General features: G+C 40.2%; 1 pseudogene; it reads left to right on the top strand.

Moving 5' to 3' along the window:
* The first annotated feature begins 1,821 nt into the window (after positions 1-1,821).
* Positions 1,822-6,183, top strand: LOC136121369 (mediator of RNA polymerase II transcription subunit 14 pseudogene; annotated as a pseudogene).
* The last annotated feature ends 12,107 nt before the right edge of the window (positions 6,184-18,290 follow it).

The following is an 18,290-nucleotide window of genomic DNA, read 5'->3' as shown; positions in this document are numbered from 1 at the left end:
ATGTTATGAATAAGCAAAAAAGATACACCCAGTGGAGGGAGAAGCGGTAGGTAGTTGGTTGTTGAGCAGGAACGTTAAAATCAGGATAGAATCTGTGTTACGATAAATGGGGTATTGACCAAATCTTGCTGCCCAGGCTCTAGCAATTTGGCAGAATGTATTAACAGAGCTAAAGGAAAATGTGTTTATCGGAAAGGGGATTGGTTCCTAAAGGAATGGTTGTCAGATGCTATCTAAGCACTGCTTAGAGCAGCGATTCTCAAACTTTAGTGAGCATCAGAATCACCCAGAAGGCTTGTTAAAACAGATTGCTGGGCCACACCCCAGGGTTTCTGACTTAGTAGGTTTATGAGGTGGGGCCACCCAGTTTTCATTTCTAACAGGTTCCCAGGTGATGTTGATGCTGCTTGTGGGGACCACGCATTGAAAACCTCAGATCAATGGCCAACAGATTTCAGATGTTCTGCTGGTATGTTTGAAATCATCCTTGTTGTGAAGGGATTCATTAAGTTGTCTTCACCAAATGCCATTAAACATTTAGTTTATTTAACTTCTTTTTTGGGCTTCTGTGGCTCAGCGCCTCTGTTACCACTTCTTTTCATTCTCCTTAGCTGACTCCTGCTCCTCTAACTCACTTCTTAAATCATGGTGTTCCTCATGACCTTCACATACTTCTCCCTACACAATCTCAGTCGTTTCCATGCTTTAATGATAATTTTGATGCTGGTGACCCCCATATGTTTATCCCCAGCCCAGCCCTGTCCTCAAAGCTCCGGATATATATATCCAAATGTCTGTTGAACCTCATAGGCATCTCAAGTTGAATATGTCCAAAACTGAACTCAACCTCCATCCCCCTACCTGGCCCTCCAAAAATAAAGCCTGCTTCTTCTCTGTGTTCCCTACTTTAGTGACTGGTGGTACTACCAGCCAACAATGGCACAGCTTTATGCTCTCAACAAATCCTGTCTCTTTTACCCCCTAAATATTTCTTGTACTCACTTGCTTCTTTTGGTCTCTGCTCTTATGATTCTAGGCAAGCTAAGATCACCTCTAGTCTAGTCAGTAGTCATAGTCTCCTATCCAGTCTTCCTGAATCTATTCTTGTCCTATTTCATTCCTTCCTCCACACTCAGCCAGAGTGCTCTTTAAGAAAGTATGTAATGAACCCCTTCAGTGGCTTCCTAATAACACTATGTCTTCGTGTGCTCAGGTTGCCATGACAAAATACCATAGACTGGTGGCTTAAACAACAGAAATTTATTTTCTCACGGTCCTGGAGGCTGGGAATTCCAAGATTAAGGTGCTGACCAATTCAGTTCTCAGTGAAGACTCTTTCCTTGGGTTGCAGATTTCTCAGTATAACTTTAAATGGCCTTTCCCCAGTGGGTGCATGCAGGGAGAGGGTGAGGGTGAGGATTAATGGCCTTCTTATAAGGGCACTAATCCTATCATGAGGATACCCTCATGCCCTCATGCCTTACTCTAATCTAACCTTAATTACCTTCCAAAGACCACATCTCCAGATACCATTACATTGTGGGGTTAGAGTTTCACCATATGAATTTTGGAAGAACACAAACATAACATGCTATGAACGTCTAAATATAAGGCCAACGGCTTCCTGTTCAGAGGCGGCCTGGCGGTAGTAAGCGGCGGCGGCGGCGGCGGCGGCGGCGGCGGCGGCGGCGGCGACGGCGACGGCGGCGGCGACGGCGACGACTCCGCCCACGCCCACATCGGCGCGGTGACCGAGCGCCCGGGAGGGAGACTCGAGGTCCGCGTCTTGTGCCGCTGCGCCAAGCCCGGCTCTGCGCCGCGATGGCCCCAGTGCAGCTGGAGAACCAGTTGGTCCCGCCCGGAGGCGGCGGAGGGGGCAGCAGCGGCCCCGCGTCAGCCCCGGCGCCTCCTCCTCCGGGAGCCGCCGTGGCGGCGGCCGCTGCGGCGGCGGCTAGCCCTGGCTACCGGCTAAGCCCCCTCATCGAATTTCTGCTGCACCGGGCCTACTCGGAGCTCATGGTGCTGACTGATCTACTGCCAAGGAAATCTGATGTGGAAAGGAAAATAGAAATAGTGCAGTTTGCTAGCCGGACACGCCAACTCTTTGTTCGATTATTAGCTTTAGTAAAATGGGCTAATAATGCTGGCAAAGTGGAAAAATGTGCGATGATCTCGAGCTTCTTAGATCAGCAAGCCATCCTGTTTGTGGATACTGCTGATCGCCTGGCCTCATTAGCTAGAGATGCTCTGGTCCATGCACGCCTGCCTAGTTTCGCCATCCCATATGCTATTGATGTACTGACTACTGGGTCTTACCCACAGCTGCCAACCTGCATTAGGGATAAAATTATTCCTCCAGACCCAATTACCAAAATTGAGAAACAAGCTACACTTCACCAGCTGAACCAGATTCTTAGACATCGACTTGTAACCACAGATCTTCCTCCTCAGTTAGCAAATCTTACAGTTGCAAATGGCCGAGTGAAGTTTCGAGTGGAAGGAGAATTTGAAGCCACCTTGACTGTGATGGGAGATGACCCTGATGTTCCCTGGCGTCTTCTCAAGCTAGAAATTCTAGTTGAGGATAAGGAAACAGGAGATGGGCGAGCCTTGGTTCATAGTATGCAGATCAACTTTATCCATCAGCTGGTACAGTCTAGGCTCCTTGCTGATGAGAAACCTCTTCAGGACATGTACAACTGCCTGCATTCTTTCTGCTTATCACTTCAGTTAGAAGTGCTACATTCCCAAACTCTAATGTTAATCCGAGAGCGGTGGGGAGACCTCGTACAGGTGGAAAGGTATCATGCAGGAAAGTGCCTCTCCCTCTCAGTTTGGAATCAACAGGTTCTTGGGAGAAAAACAGGAACAGCATCTGTTCACAAAGTTACAATTAAAATTGATGAGAATGATGTCTCCAAGCCTTTACAGATTTTTCATGATCCTCCTTTGCCAGCTTCTGATTCCAAATTAGTAGAAAGAGCCATGAAGATTGATCATTTATCAATAGAAAAACTCCTGATTGACAGTGTCCATGCACGAGCTCTTCAGAAGCTCCAGGAACTGAAGGCCATTCTTAGAGGTTTCAATGCCAATGAAAATTCTTCCATAGAGACTGCACTTCCAGCTCTTGTTGTTCCCATCTTGGAGCCCTGTGGTAATTCGGAGTGTCTACACATTTTTGTAGATTTGCATTCTGGAATGTTCCAGTTGATGCTTTACGGACTTGACCAGGCCACACTAGATGACATGGAGAAGTCTGTGAATGATGATATGAAACGGATCATTTCTTGGATTCAGCAACTTAAGTTTTGGCTTGGACAACAGCGTTGCAAACAATCTATAAAACACTTGCCTACAATAAGCAGTGAAACATTGCAGCTGTCCAATTATTCAACCCATCCTATTGGAAACCTTTCTAAGAATAAGCTGTTCATTAAGCTTACCCGTCTTCCACAATACTACATTGTTGTGGAGATGTTGGAAATTCCCGATAAACCCACACAGCTGTCATACAAGTACTACTTCATGTCTGTGAATGCTGCAGATCGTGAAGACAGCCCTGTCATGGCCCTCCTGCTGCAGCAGTTCAAGGAAAACATCCAGGAATTAGTTTATCGTACAAAAAACGGGAAACAGCCTAGAAGCAGTACCAAGCGCAAGTTGTCTGATGATCTGTGTCCAGTAGAACCCAAGAAAACCAAACGATCAGGAGAAATGTGTGCCTTCAATAAAGTTCTAGCTCACTTTGTTGCTATGTGTGATACAAATATGCCATTTGTAGGACTTCGGTTGGAGCTGTCCAAATTGGAGATTCCACATCAAGGAGTGCAAATGGAAAGTGATGGCTTCAGTCATGCGATTCGCTTATTGAAAATTCCTCCCTGTAAGGGTGTAAATGAGGAAACCCAAAAGGCTCTGGACCGCTCTCTTCTCGATTGCACTTTCCGATTACAAGGTAGAAATAACCGCACCTGGGTGGCAGAGTTAGTGTTTGCAAATTGTCCGCTTAATGGCACTTCTACCAGGGAGCAAGGACCATCCCGGCATGTTTATCTGACATATGAAAACCTGTTGTCTGAACCTGTTGGTGGTAGAAAAGTGGTTGAAATGTTCCTTAACGACTGGAATAGCATTGCACGATTATATGAGTGTGTGTTGGAATTTGCACGTTCTCTACCAGACATACCCACTCATCTAAACATTTTCTCAGAAGTTCGTGTTTATAATTACCGAAAACTTATCTTGTGTTATGGAACCACCAAGGGAAGTTCAATTAGTATCCAGTGGAATTCCATACATCAGAAATTTCACATTTCTTTGGGAACTGTTGGTCCAAACTCAGGATGCAGTAACTGTCACAATACCATTCTCCATCAGCTTCAAGAAATGTTCAACAAAACACCAAATGTGGTTCAATTATTACAGGTACTGTTTGATACTCAGGCTCCATTGAATGCCATCAACAAACTGCCCACTGTGCCGATGTTGGGCTTGACCCAGAGAACCAACACTGCCTACCAGTGCTTCTCCATCCTGCCGCAGTCGTCCACCCACATCAGACTGGCCTTCAGGAACATGTATTGCATTGATATATACTGCCGGAGTCGAGGCGTTGTGGCAATACGCGATGGGGCCTATAGTCTTTTTGATAATAGCAAGTTAGTTGAAGGTTTTTATCCTGCACCAGGACTCAAGACATTCCTGAATATGTTTGTTGACAGCAATCAGGATGCTCGAAGAAGGTCTGTAAATGAGGATGATAATCCCCCTTCTCCCATTGGAGGAGATATGATGGATTCTTTAATCTCACAGCTCCAGCCACCACCCCAGCAACAGCCATTTCCAAAGCAGCCAGGATCATCAGGCGCTTATCCTCTAACTTCGCCCCCTACATCTTATCACAGCACAGTTAACCAGTCTCCCTCTATGATGCACACACAGTCTCCAGGAAATCTGCATGCCGCCAGCTCCCCCAGTGGGGCTTTGAGAGCCCCATCACCAGCATCATTTGTTCCAACTCCTCCCCCTTCCTCGCATGGAATCTCAATAGGACCAGGGGCCAGTTTTGCTAGTCCACATGGAACCCTGGACCCTAGTTCTCCATACACTATGGTGTCACCAAGTGGACGAGCAGGGAACTGGCCAGGGTCTCCTCAAGTGTCTGGCCCCTCACCAGCAACACGCATGCCTGGGATGTCACCAGCCAACCCATCACTACATTCTCCAGTTCCAGATGCTTCTCATTCCCCTCGAGCTGGAACAAGTTCCCAAACGATGCCCACAAACATGCCTCCACCTCGTAAACTACCTCAGAGCTCCTGGGCGGCCTCCATCCCTACCATCCTCACTCACAGTGCCTTGAATATTTTACTGCTGCCCTCTCCAACGCCAGGCCTCGTGCCCGGCCTAGCAGGTAGTTACCTTTGTTCTCCGCTTGAGAGATTCCTTGGATCCGTCATCATGAGACGACACCTTCAAAGAATTATTCAACAAGAAACGCTACAGCTGATAAATTCCAATGAACCTGGAGTGATCATGTTTAAGACTGATGCGCTGAAATGCAGAGTAGCCCTTAGTCCCAAAACCAACCAAACACTTCAGCTAAAAGTGACACCCGAAAATGCAGGACAGTGGAAACCTGATGAACTTCAAGTTTTAGAGAAATTCTTTGAAACAAGAGTTGCAGGACCGCCATTTAAAGCCAATACATTAATAGCTTTCACCAAGCTGTTAGGAGCTCCTACACACATCCTCAGGGACTGTGTGCATATTATGAAGCTAGAGTTGTTTCCTGACCAGGCAACACAGCTAAAATGGAACGTTCAGTTTTGCCTGACGATCCCTCCCAGTGCACCGCCAATTGCACCTCCTGGGACACCTGCTGTGGTGCTGAAATCCAAAATGCTAATTTTTCTTCAGCTAACTCAGAAAACATCGGTCCCTCCCCAAGAACCTGTTAGTATTATAGTTCCAATCATTTATGACATGGCTTCAGGTACCACCCAGCAGGCAGACATTCCCAGACAGCAGAACTCTTCTGTTGCTGCTCCCATGATGGTCAGCAACATTCTGAAGAGGTTTGCAGAGATGAACCCACCACGACAAGGTGAATGCACAATATTTGCAGCTGTTCGTGATTTAATGGCTAATCTTACACTGCCCCCTGGTGGGCGTCCATAGACACTATTGTTTTTAAACCAGGAAGGCTGACAAAAGAGACAAAACAACAACAAAAAAATCTGAATTTCAGCCTTCAGTTTAAAAAAGCAAAAGGACTTTTTTGACTTTAACAGCTGACTATTCTAAAGTGGGAAAAATTTTCAGGGTGCACTTCTTTCATCAAAAAGACCATCAATCTTTTGTATAGTGAACTTGTATAGTGTGTTTAAATGGGACACATTTCAAACTAGGTAATACGTCAGTGTCCGTTTGCCAGTAATAGATTTAATATTCTGTTTTATACTATAAAATCATGGAAATGCCAAACTTGTTTATTTAATTGTTTTCTTATGTTTTGGGTGTAATAGTCCTTTTTGGGGTTTTGTTTTTTAAGGCAGGTCTGTCATTTTTGAATACTGTAAAACTGTGATAAACTTTATATTGAAGCTGTATTTTAATATGACCGCTTTGAATCCTTACATGAAAATGTTCTGGGAGTTGTTATAAACACACCCCAAAGAAGCAATATTTAATAAAACTAGGTTAAAAAAAGTGAAAAAAAAAAAATAAGGCCAAATATAAATAATATGTATTTTGTGTAGATTATATTAATGTTATTTTATATAGTAAATATATGATATGTTTACATATAGTAAATATATGATTTCACTGTAAGTAAATTTTACCTTAAAAAAAGAAATGGTAAAAAATTTTGAGGTTTATGATATGCATGCTATAGTGTTAAGGAGTGAAGTGTAATGAAGTCTGCAAATTACTTTGAAATGCATCAAAAATAAGATGGATAAATGTATAGAAAGATAGATGTGGGTAAATAAATATAATAAAACATTAACATTGTCAAATACATGGTCGTTATATGGGTGTTCACTTTTACCTTTTATGTATATTTAGATGTTTTTATATTGAGAAAAAATTAAGAAACAATTATAATTTTACCCCTATTTTTTTTTTTTTTTTTTTTTTTGGTGGTATGTGGGCCTCTCACTGCTGTGACCTCTCCCGTTGCGGAGCACAGGCTCCGGATGCGCAGGCTCAGCGGCCGTGGCTCACGGGCCCAGCCACTCCGCAGCATGTGGGATCCTCCCGGACCGGGGCACGAACCCGTGTTCCCCGCATCAGCAGGCGGACTCTCAACCACTGCGCTACCAGGGAAGCCCTACCACTATTTTAAAAACTTAAACAAAAGAGATTATAATGAACCCTGTGTGCCCATCATCCAGCTTCAAGAATTATCAATCTTGTTCTGTTTATATTCCCACGCACTGTCTCACCTCTACCTTCCTGAATTATTTTAAGGTAAATATCAGACATCACATTGTTTATTCTGCAGACATTTCAGTTTGTATCTTTAAAAGATAAGGGATCTACATTCATCAAGTTATTGTTGAGCATATATGCTGTATTCAAGGGATACAATAGTGAACAACATAGACATGGTCTCTGATCCATGGTGCTTATAGTTTATGGGGAAGACAATAAACTAGTAAATAATTATAGATTATGATAAGTATATAGCCAGTTTGTAAAGTCTTCACTTGTGAGATATAAATATGAAACGATTTAATTTGTTTCCCCTATAACCATTACCACTGTCTTTAGAAATTCACTTAACTCTGTTGAATGGATTCCCTTAAGAATATTCTACTCTGGTCCTATAACTGCAGTCACTTTCAGTAACTAATACAGTCCCATTCCAAGTATTATGACTTAGGCCTGCCTGTTTAAAATCTTTAATCTCTTATTTAATTCATAGCTCTTCCCGTTCTCCTGGTGCAGGTGGACTTGTGGCTACAACAGTTCTTAGTGGAGGGAGTGGTAATGTCACTCCCTTTCTTTCTGCTTGGCTCTGCTCCTAAGTAAGGATGAGGAGGAGGGAGAAAGAATGTTCTCTGCAAGACTGTCCATGAAGAGTTATCTGTTCTTTTTCTTCTGGTTGTTGCTACTTCAGTAACAGTTCTCCCAATGTGTCAGGAGTCCGGATGCCAGCTCTCTTACTTGGAATGGGCACATTGTTGCTCTCTGGGGCCTCCCCTGTGCACTCTCTAATGTAGGAGAGGTCAATCTAAACCCTTTCTCCCAGACATCCCCACCAGTCCCTGCCAGGGGCAGTCTAACGTATAGCCTTTTGTTGTTGGGGGATCTTTGTCTGGAGGGGCTTCTTGGGGAGTGCCAGCAAGGGCCTTAAGCCTCAGCCACCTTCTGTGCTCTCCAGTTGACTCACCCATGGAGAATTTACGTGCATAACTCAAGGAGGAAGGGAATGCAGGCAGCTCCCATCTTAGTGCTCTTCTCTTAGCATCAACTAGCTCTCTCCTCCTTTCCTTCACCCCTAGGGGCATCAGGGGCTTATGCAGGGCAATAGTTCCGTGACTTTCAGACAAGTTCTCAGGAGAGAGGAGTAGTTAACTGCACTTTAAACTTGTGGGAAGGGAATGGGAGAACAAGATGAATGGCCTCCATCCTCTTTAGCTAGAGAAAAGCAATGGATTGTTGCCATCTACAATAAGTAATGTTCATTCATGGATATTTGAACAAATTGGAAAAAAATTCAAATATCTACTTCTGTTGCAGAATTTATGATAAAGTGATTAATATTAGTAACTGACTTTCAAACACACAAATAGTGATAAGACTTCAGGGGTACAACAGTGTTCCGATTGTATATATCTTTCTCATCAGCCATCCTGCCTGAAACTCAGGAAATATAGGGTCCCTGGTTGTAAAATATGAGTACACTTGAAAAGTTCCTTGTCCTTATCTGGCAACCCAGATGGATGAATAGCACCCTGAAGTTGCCTTTCTTAAAACCGTTAAGTAGTGTCACTTATGTTTTCTTGGCCATCCTGCATCTGTCTTGAAACAGGCTGCTACCCAAGACTTCCCAAGTTTATGATGATGTTTTTTTCAGAAATTAGTATGTATGTGTATTTTTCTTTTTCCTCTTGGTGACTTATATTATTTTTTCCAGATTTATTGAAATATAATCGACATATAACATTGTGTAAGTATTAGGTGTACAGTGTGATGTTTTTATATATGTATATATGGGGAAATGTTTACCACAATAAGGTTAGCTAATACATCCTTTATCTCACATAATTACCATTTTGTTGTTATGGTGAGAACAGTAAAGCAACATTTAAGTATATAATACAGTATTATTATCTATAGTCATCATGCTGTACATTAGATCCCTGGAACTTATTCATCTTATAACTGAAAGTTTGTACCCTTTGACCAACATCTCCCCATTCCCCCCACCAACCCCCAGACCCTGGTAACCGCCATTCTACTCTCGTTTTCTCTGAGTTTTGTGTTTCTAGATTCCACGTATGAGTGAGATCATATAGTATTTGTCTTTCTCTGTCTGAATTATTTCACTTGGGAAAATGCCCTCAAGGTCTAACCATATGGCCGCAAATGGTAGGATTTCCTTTTTTTTATGGCTGAATAATACTTGCATGTATATTTTTCAAGGTGACACTTCTTCATAGACTTATTCCCCTCAACTCATACATAAATTGGGAGGATAATGCAGTCATTTATTCCTCAAATGGATACTGTATTTAATGAGTGCCTACTAGGTGCCAGGCAACTTGTTAGGGGCTGGGGATGCAACAGTGAGCAGGACAGCCCTGGCCTCTATCACAGAGCTTAGCAGTGAAGAAGGTATCCCTTGCTTGTGAATGAAGAAAACAAATCCTGATCCCTTACTTTCTTCTTCTAAAATAATTTTTAATTAAACATTTATAGTACATGAAAAAAAATGTGCAAATGCAAATCAAAACCACAATGAGATAACATTTCACACCCATAGGGTGGCTTATTATTAGAAGAAAAAAAGGGAAAAACAAGTTTTGGCAAGGATGTGGAGAAATTGGAACCCTCATGCATTGCTGGTGGGAATGTAAAATGGTGCAGCTGCTGGGGAGAACAGTTTGGCAGTTCCTCAAAAAGTTAGAATTACCATATGATCCAGCAATTTGACTCCTAGGTATTTTCCCAAAAGCCTTGAGAGCAGGGACTCAAACAGATACTTATCCACCAATCTACAGAGCATTATTCATAATAGCCAAAGGTAGAAATCACCCAACGATTCATCAGCAGATGAATGGTATATCCACACAGTGGAATTCTATTCAGCCTTAAAATGGATGGAAATTATGACATATGCTACACCATGGATGAAAGTTTAGGAAACTATGCTAAATATAATAAGCCAGTCACAAAGAGACAAATATTTTATGATTCTACTTATGTGAGTTACCTAGAATAGGTAAATTCATAGAGACAGAAAAACAGAGGTTATCAGGGGTTGGGGGAAGGGAAATGGGGAGTTATTTAATGGGTACAGAGTTTCTATTTGGGATGATGAAAAAGTTCTAGAAGTTGAGAGTGCTGATGGTTGCATAATGTTGTGACCATACTGTGCCACTGAATTGAACATTAAAAATGGCTGTAATGTAAATTCTATGTATATTTTAACCACAATAAAAATATGTGAATACTTTCCTTTTATTAAAAAATTCAAACGTTATAGACAAGGTGGCCTCTTTGACCACCTCCTCCATCCTGATTCTGGTTCCCCCTCTTCAGTGCTGCTGTGTTTACCCCTCTAGAGCTTTTTTTTTTTAACATTTACCTATATTCATATGTACTTATTCAAAATGACACGTATTTTCAGCTTTATCCAAAAAGCATGTCTGCTTTAGTATGGAGATTTGAAACCATGATTTGCAGTAAAAATGTTCTAAGCAACAGGGCTTCCTTACTTATTAATGGGGACTTTTTTAGTGGATATACATCTTTAAAGGTTTTTTGTATTTTTATTTTTTTCATTGTGGCAAGTCAGTGCCTGCAGACCCACTTTTGTTTATGCTAAAGCTGTCCCGCTCAGGTTTCTCTCCTGCCTAGGGAACACTCTGTTCCCCTTGCTGGATTCTAGGTATAAACTCCCAGTTTTGGGTCACTCCTCGATTTTGCACTGGACTGCTTTAGTAGGCAGCCTCTCAGTGTGCATAACTTTATTTAAATCATTTTCTTATCCTTTCCTTGTTTCCATTCCAGCTTCTAGTTTGCTGAGATATCAAATAGATGTCAGAGTTTATATTAAAATTTTGTGTTACTATGTTCAAAGATGATGCATCCTCATTTTGAGAAAATTAAGGCAATTTAGAATGGTTACAAAACAGAATGTGTAATAACATTGCAGTTTGATAACATCTTTCCAGACATTTCTTAATGTCAATACCCACAGGTGCCAACACACAATTTTATATAAATGGGATCATAGTATGCACATTGTACTGCAATTGGGCTTTCTTAAATTAAAAAAAAAAGTCCTTACAGTTTTCTCTGTCAGTGGATATAGATCTACAATATCCATTTTTTGACTCATGATAATATTTTTAAAATAGTATGAGATTTGCTCTTATTTTATAGAAAAGCACAAAGAAGCAAACATTCTCCCATCCCTGATAGCCTGTAGGAAACAGTTTGTTAAATTAAAAGAAACAAATCTATGAGATTAGAAAATTCATGCTACGAAAAGTTACCAAATAAAAAGTGAATGTTGAGAGCCACCCTCCCTTTCCTTGTTCATCTTCCCAAGGCTAAAATGCCTTTCTTAGTTTCTTGTGAATCCTTCAAAACATACAAACTTATTTATATATACTTATTTCTATCTTTCTATCTCCTTTTTGTCTGTTTTTAACACAAAAGATCATAGTATACACAGTTATTTACTTTGCTTTTTCATTTAATATGTTATGGGGATAGTTCCCTAACTGCAAGGTATAAAAAATATATATTATAATATATAATATAATATAACATAATGCATATATTTCTGAGCTGCATAAAAAGTCATTTGTTATAATATGTCACAATTTATTTAATTAGTTCCCTATCATGGTAATTTTGGATGTTCCTAGGGTTTTGCTTGTTTGTTGTGTGGTTTAGATTTTACTCCTACTGGTAGAACAGTGTTGCAAGAATATCTATGTACTTATCTTAAGTCTTATCAGCATATCTACAGAGAAAATCCTAAGCATTGAGGACTGGGTTAAAGGATATATGTGTTTTACATTTTGATGGAAATTGACCAAATTATTATCCAGAAAGGTTGCACCAAATAACCTGCCAACAAAAGTGTTTGAGTGCTTGTTTCTGAAACTTCCACAAGCATTGGTTATCAAAAATTTTAGTTGTTGCCAATCAAATACATTAAAATTGGTGTCTTGTTCTGATTTGCATTTAGTTTATTATGAATGAAGTTGAGATACTTAAAAAAATTTCATTGGCCATTTGTAGTTTTTTTCTTGAAATTGTTCATACACATTCACTATTTTTTTTCTCCTGGGCTGTTCATCTTTTTCAATAGCTATCAGTAGAATTTGTATGAATACCTAATGTTTAATGAGCAAAGTATTACATTATTTTATAATTTATTCAACTACCTAATAATGAACACTTAGGATGTTTACAATATCATACTGCAGTTTCAAGTATTCTTATACTTACATACTTATCTGGACCAAATATCTCTTTAAGTTAGATTTCTAGAAATGGAATTCCTTATTTAAAGCCAAATTCTTTGTCAAATTTTTCAAAACAATTTTCGTCGTTTGATGGGGGGATGGAAGGAAAAAAAGAAACAGGAACTAAATAGTTCCTCCTAATTGCAGGGGTAATCAGCTGTAAATTAGAGTTGAACTATTAGGCTGATTGATGATGTTATCATCCTAGTCGCTTTCCTCAGTAAGCTTCTTAAAAATCCTAAATCTCCTTCTCTATTTGTGTGCCCAGACCTCCTGGGAGTCCGTGAATTCTATGGAGAAAAAAATTAAACTAACTTTGTAATTGTCAAGTGAACAATAGTATTTAAAAATTGTAAGCACATTCTGAATCATTTTATGGCCATGCCTTTTTAACGTTGGCTTTACATTTCTGTTTACAGTTGTCTGAGTCGGTACATACTATTTGAAGGAACATTTGGCATCATGGTAGTTCATTAATTTAAGTTGAATGGAGGAAAGTAGTGGGAGAATTGAGTCAGTTACCTATGGCACTGGTGGACTCCTGGGGAAACAGTTCAAAAGAAACTGTGCACAAGCAATCCGTTAAATTAGAAGAATATAGGAAACTATTTGGGGGAGGATGAATTACTTAAATCCTGTCTTTGTATCTAACAATTTGTTCATTAGCAGTAAGTGTAGTAGAAAACATAGAGTGAAGAAATTTTACATTTCTGATTTGAGTAATAATTGGATTAGGTCACCAATTTAGGCCAAATTGTATTAATGACCACAGTGCCAGCCTCAGTTTTATAGGAATTATCAGGATTTAAAATTTTAACTGCATTAAAGGATTCCAGGATTGCTTGGGTGGGCTGCCTTGAGTTAGTAAAGAAATGAAGTTATTAACACAATTTTGTACAACATAATTATCTGAACAGATGTTTCTGTATTTGTATTCTTGACAGACAAAATCAAATAGACAAAAATTGGTTTGTTCTCATTTATTGACCAAATATGGATTTATTTGATTGTTATGAGGATATCTCTCTCTATATATATAGATATATATACAGATAGACATATATAAAACATTAATCTATTTTTCTTTTTTCCAATGTTACTTTCTTGAGGAAAGAAAAATCCAAGATAAAACTAACACTTAAATTAAATTTTCCTTTGTCCTTTGTTACCACTACATTCAGTTTTACATACCCATTTGCAATGATATTATGACTAGAGTTTTGATTTCTACATTTCATTTAACATATACCATAACTATTTTTCCATGTTTTAATCTGATTTTATTCTTATTTCCCTTTGCCTTATACACTCTTTCTTGACAACTATCATATAACCAATGTCATTTGCTCAGGTACATGAGCCCACACATTTTTCTCCATAACCAAGTAAACATCTACAAATATATATAGACACATACACACACATGTAAATAAATACATAAAAATATATAGAAGATTGTGAATTTGTCATTTGTTTTTACAAAAGTCAGATCATAAACCATATATATTCCTAAGTTATATCCTTTGTTGCTTAATTCATCAGGGCAGCCCACCAGAGCAGGAGCTATAGATCCAACTTGAGTTTTTAATAACCACATAGTTATCCATACTACACACGTATACATTAATTTACTCTTCCTTTATTAGTGGAAATTCAAGTTGTTTTCAAGTTTTTGTCACTACAAACAATGCCACAGTAAATATTCTCATAGATTGATCCTTAGATTGTTAGGACTAGGATTATTAGATCAAAGGATATGTACATATTTTGTTTTTAATATGTAAGGCCATATTACTTACTTTAGAAAGCTGTGTGTGGACCTTATTTGGATTTCGATTCACACAAACTATGAAAATAAATTTGACATTTGTAAAACAGTTGGAAATTGCAACACTGACTAGATATTTCATTAAATTAAGGAATTTTTGTTATTTTTTAAGATGTGATAATGGTAGAGATACAAACTGAAATATTTATGGATGAAATACTTTCCTTCAGAAAAGTACTGGAGGGAAAGAAGTGGATGAAAGGATGGATGAAATAAGAGTGGTCATGAGGGCTTCCCTCGTGGCGGCGCAGTGGTTGAGAGTCCGCCTGCTGATGCAGGGAACACGGGTTTGTGCCTCGGTCCGGGAAGATCCCACATGCCGCGGACCGGCTGGGCCCGTGAGCCATGGCCGCTGAGCCTGCGCGTCCGGAGCCTGTGCTCCGCAATGGGAGAGGCCACAACAGTGAGGGGCCCGCGTACCACACACACACACAAAAAGAGTGGCCATGAGTTGACAGTTGTTGAAGCTGGTATAATGGGAGCCTATTATACAATGGTCTTCTTTTATATATGTTTGAAATTTTCCATAATAATAATTTTTAAACATTTTAACAATTCACACTGTAGTGTGAATGAGAAAACCTATTTCCATACATTTCCCTTAGCACTGGGTGTTACCACTTTTTTTTTTTTTTTTAAACATCTTTATTGGGGTATAATTGCTCCACAATGGTGTGTTAGTTTCTGCTTTACAACAAAGTGAATCAGCTATACATATACATATGTCCCCATATGTCTTCCCTCTTGCGTCTCCCTCCCTCCCACTCTCCCCATCCCACCCTTCCAGGCTGTCACAAAGCACCGAGCTAATATCCCTGTGCCTTGCGGCTGCTTCCCCCCAGCTATCTACCTTACTACGTTTGTTAGTGTGTATATGTCCATGACTCTCTCTCGCCCTGTCAAAACTCACCCTTCCCCCTCCCCATATCCTTAAGTCCATTCTCCAGTAGGTCTGCGTCTTTATTCCTATCTTACCCGTAGGTTCTTCATGACATTTTTTTCCCTTAAATTCCATATATATGTGTTAGCATACGGTATTTGTCTTTTTCTTTCTGACTTACTTCACTCTGTATGACAGATTCTAGGTCTATCCATCTCATTACAAATAGCTCAATTTCATTTCTTTTTAAGGCTGAGTAATATTCCATTGTGTATATGTGCCACATCTTCTTTATCCATTCATCCGATGATGGGCGCTTAGGTTGTTTCCATGTCCTGGCTATTGTAAATAGAGCTGCAATGAACATTTTGGTACATGACTCTCTTTGAATTTTGGTTTTCTCAGGGTATATGCCAAGTAGTGGGATTGCTGGGTCATATGGTAATTCTATTTGTAGTTTTTTAAGGAACCTCCATACTGTTCTCCACAGTGGCTTGTTACCACTTTTTGTTTTTTAAAATCTCATGTGTGAATAAAGGTATTTGTTGTTGTAATTTGCATTTACTTTACTATTAGTGAGGTTGATTATCTTAAGAAAGTGTAAAGCTTCCTCACTGGCAGCTAGCATCCGTGCCATGGTATTCCCAAATGAACTTACACAATACTTTCTAGAATATAAGTAAGATGTACACAAGGCCACTCTGGAACAAGACAGAGACAAGACCACTTTGCAGCCATAGAAACAATAAAACAGCTGGAGTGACAGCTGCTCTTTTACCAATGAAAACTTTAGCCTTGCTTTAATTCTGCTTACTAGATAAAAATTATGAAGGTATCAAGCCGCTAAATTGCCCCAATTTCTTGACAGCCTTCAATCCATAACTGGTCTCTACTTCTTAAACTTTTCTGGAATAATCCAGCACAAGTCCAAGTCCTGTGAGAAGTCCCTTCCAATCCTCTTGCTGAGGCCTGTAATTTCTCTGGAGAACTTTCTCCCTTGTGTCAGCAAGGTAAATGAGCCTACTTTTTTCACTATGGATTTGTTACTGGAGGCCTTTGGTCAGTGGGCTTTAAAACAATCTTTTCAAAGTTTATTGTCCATTTGAATTTCCTCTTCTTTGGGACATTTTCCTGGTTCAGTGGGTAGTTCTGAAATTTTCCCTTTTGTTTGAGTCAGTCCCATTGATTACTCTAGGACCCATATGTACTACTTCTTAGTCAGAAGGGGTGAAAAATAAGGATTCTCATTCAGATTGCATCATTCTAGGTTTGATGGCATTAGCAAGAATTTTCAGGATCTTATTGATTCACCAGGAAGGCTGCTGGGAGGTGAGGTTGAAGGTAGGAGCTAAGCTGGACTTCTCTATTTGCTCCAGACAATTCTGGTTGTTTTCTTGGCCACCAATCTTGTTTGGCCAATGTTGATGGCATGTGTGTGTGTGTGTACCATTTATTGCTTGTATCATTAGGTATTGAAAGAGAAAATTCATCACCTTAAATGAGAAGTCTGATATTTATATTAGATTTTGCTTCATATTTTTACAAGCTCTAATGTGAGATAAACATTTAATACTTCTTTGTTAATTGTTCTTTTATTGATATGAAATATCACTATTTGTCCCTTTTAGTGGTTTTTATCTTGAATTCTACCATTTGTTACATTAACATTGTAACATACATAACACAATCTTTTGTTTGGTATGCTGGGAAAATATTTTGATATTTAAAGCCATGTGTCTTCATCCAATATGTAACTCTTTTTCCATTCAAATGACTAGACTCTTAGTCATCCTTTGGCATAAGGGAGATTGTCACAATAGAACCAGAGTACAAAGACGCAATTCTTGGCTTGTGAAGTTCCCAGCTGAGGCTCAGGTATAAGATATTCTGAGCAAGTTTCTTCACCAGGATTCAGAGGAGAGAAGAGCCAAGTCCTGTTCTGTTTGCTCTATCAGTTCTGTTTCCTTAAGTGTTACTTCTGTCTTTTGTGAAGTGTAGTGTTTCTTAGTTTTGTTTTTTCTTTAATTTTTATTTATTTACTTATTTATTTATTTGGTTGCATTGGGTCTTCATTGCTGCGAACGGGCTTTTTTCTAGTTGCGGCGAGCTGGGGCTGCTCTTTGTTGTGGTGCGTGGGCTTCTTATTGCCATGGCTTCTCTTGTTGTGGAGCACGGGCTCTAGGTGTGTGGGCATCAGCAGTTGTGGCACGCAGGCTCAGTAGTTGTGGCTCGTGGGCTCTAGAGTACAGGCTCAGTAGTTGTGGCGCACGGGCTTAGTTGCTCTGCGGCATGTGGGGTCTTCCCGGACCAGGGCTCGAACCTGTGTCCCCTGCATTGGCAGGTGGATTTTTTTTTTTTTTTTTTTTTTTTTTTTTACGGTACGCGGGCCTCTCACTGTTGTGGCCTCTCCCGTTGCGGAGCACAGGCTCCGGATGCGCAGGCTCAGCGGCCATGGCTCACGGGCCCAGCCGCTCCGCGGCATGTGGGATCTTCCCAGACCAGGGCGTGAACCCGTGTCCCCTGCATCGGCAGGCGGACTCTCAACCACTGCGCCACCAGGGAAGCTCTGGCAGGCGGATTTTTAACCACTGTGCCACAAGGGAAGTCCCTGTTTCTTAGTTTTGATGTTAGAGTTTCCCTCAAATGTTTTGTCATTCTTGGGTTGGGTGTTCATCTTGATTTTTGAAGTTCCCTATTAGTCCACATGTGAATGCTAGATGTGTGTATCTCATCTTCTTGCCAGGAATTTCAGGAGAGTTTGAATTTGCTGCTGGATGGTCTATATATACACCATGGAAACCAGCCTGGATGGTCTATATTAGTGTCCGGTCTTCTGGGACCAGGGACAACTACATTATTA

The sequence above is a fragment of the Phocoena phocoena genome, chromosome 3 (genome assembly GCF_963924675.1).
Source record: "Phocoena phocoena chromosome 3, mPhoPho1.1, whole genome shotgun sequence".
NCBI classification, from domain to species: domain Eukaryota; kingdom Metazoa; phylum Chordata; class Mammalia; order Artiodactyla; family Phocoenidae; genus Phocoena; species Phocoena phocoena.
Note: the sequence above shows the minus strand (reverse complement) of the source record. Positions and strands in the feature narration are given on the sequence as shown.